The sequence below is a fragment of the Bison bison genome, unplaced genomic scaffold (genome assembly GCF_000754665.1).
Source record: "Bison bison bison isolate TAMUID 2011002044 unplaced genomic scaffold, Bison_UMD1.0 scf7180017863995, whole genome shotgun sequence".
NCBI lineage: Eukaryota > Metazoa > Chordata > Mammalia > Artiodactyla > Bovidae > Bison > Bison bison.
In genome coordinates this window covers 22565-24659 of record NW_011494567.1, presented here as the reverse complement: position 1 = coordinate 24659, position 2095 = coordinate 22565, and the positions used below count along the sequence as shown (strand labels likewise).

The 2095-nt window shown below is 56.8% G+C and overlaps 1 protein-coding gene across 1 annotated transcript in view; it reads right to left on the bottom strand.

The window, feature by feature from the left end:
• The window catches only part of LOC104984378 (leukocyte immunoglobulin-like receptor subfamily A member 6), a 7985-nt gene that overhangs the window by 1255 nt on the left and 4635 nt on the right, over positions 1–2095 (bottom strand). The window lies entirely within an intron of this gene.

Genomic DNA, 2095 nt, shown 5'->3' with positions numbered 1-2095 from the left:
CTACTGTCTATGGTGCCTCAAAGAGTCAGACACGCCTGAGCGACAGAGGATGGTGCTGGGTCTTCCTCCCTGCCAGGGGCTTTCCTCCCATTTAGCTGAGCACAGGAGGGTTTTCCCTTCTCTGTGGTGCCTGGGCTCCTCACTTTGGTGACGTGTCTTGTCCCAGGGCACGGCTTTGGGCCCGCGGGCTCAGCATTTGCAGCCTGAGCGGGATCTTCTCGCAGCAGGGATGGAACCCGCGTCCCCTGCGTTGGCGGCTAGATTCTTATCCACCAAGCCACCAGGGAAACCCGGTAGCAGCTCTTGTTCCTCCCGTCTCATTTCTTATTTTATGTATTTGAGTCCCACGTTGTTGCCTTTTGAATTTGATGTGATGCACTGGACTCCTACGGTCGTGTTTCACTTATTCACCATCATGCTTGAAAACTGACCTGTGTTCCTGTAGCAGTCCAGCTTTGTGCATTTTTTGTATAAAATTCTGTCGCATATATACACACCAAACCATTCATTTTGGTGAAAGTGATTTCTGTAACTTTTTCTACTGTGAACAACCCACGTGTCCTTTTTCTCCTTGTACACACGTGGCCGTGCACGCATCTTCCTCTGGGTTATACAACTGTGGGCCAGCGCTGTCTCTTCCCTTTAACTGAGAGTTGCTGTCGACTCTCCAGATTGACCCGGCTGATGAGTACACCTGCCCACGATGTGCTGGGATTCGTCAGAGTCAGCCTTGTCTCCTCCATCGTTTTCTCTTTCCATCTCTTACAGATGAACTAGGAGGTGGGCATCTCATTTCAGGGAACCTGGGCATAAAACTGAGGTGCAGATGATCCTATGTGATTGTAATGAGAAGACACATCTGGGCACGTGGGGCCATCGGTGGGGGCTGGCCGCAGCAGACTCGCCCTGTGGGAAAGTCTGCTTGCCCTTTCCTTCCCACCGGCCTTCAGCGCGTTCACCCGGGCTCCTTGAGGTTGGCCACGGAGTGTGTTTGCCTCAAAGGAGACACACAGCTCACACACCTGGGCTCTTTAAGCATTTATTGCCTGATGATTTTGTCTGTGCTGGGTCTGTGTTGCTGCGGGGGTGTGTCTGGTTATGTGAGCAGGGCTGTTCCCTCGCTTTGGTGTCTGGGCTTCTGCAGCACTGGCGTCTCTGGTGGTGTGCGGGCTCCAGGACGTGCCAGCCTCTGTCGCTGCGGCTCATGGATTCAGTTGCTCCCTGGCGTGTGGGGTCTTCAGGATCACGGATTGAACCCGTGTCTCTTGCATTGGCTGGCAGATTCTTCACCACCAGGGAAACCCCATATCGGGGCTCTTTACAAAACGATATATTCCTGAGCTCATTTACCAGTGTAGCCCTGACGGTCACTTCAAACGCCAGGGTGTCCCTTCACACTGACAGTGTTTCTGGAGAGACTACAGCGGGTGTCCTCGGACAAGGAGGAGGGGCATGCAGGGTCCAGAGGGGGCTCAGGGAAGAGTTTAGGATCCAACTGTTCCAAACGGGGCCCCATTTAACCCATTTATTCAGTTACTTTAACAGCATTCTGTTTCTGAGAAGAGATGGAGGTCATTGCGCACACCAGAGACGGCGGGCATGAACAATGAGGCTCACGTCCTCCATGCGAGTGGACAGAGCCTGCGGGCATGCAGGGTGAGGACCCACCCCTGCCATGTGGGATGCGCCTCGGGCCAGGGGTGAGAGCAGCCGGGAGCCGGGGCATCCTCCCCAGGAGGGAGGGGGCCCCGTGAGCAGAGGCCGACCCGCCTGGGCCTCCTCCCACCCTGCGGCTCATCTCTCCCCCAGGGTCAGAGGCTCATCCAGAAGCTCCTACACCAGAAGCTCGCGTCCCAGGCTCCTGCGCTCTGGGCTGTGTTGGGTCCCGTTGCTCAGCTCCGGCTGCGTCTCGGGCTCCTCCGTGGTCGTGCCGAGCCTGGCAGAGAAGGATCCCGAGGAGCAGCAGGACCGAAGCTGCGAGGCCCATCCGGGTGAGATTCTGCACCGTGTAGTCTGGGGTGAGGGCGCACAGGTCAGCGCCGGCCCCGTTACCCACTGTGTGTGCCCAGGGCACCCGGCTCCCGTGAGAAGACAC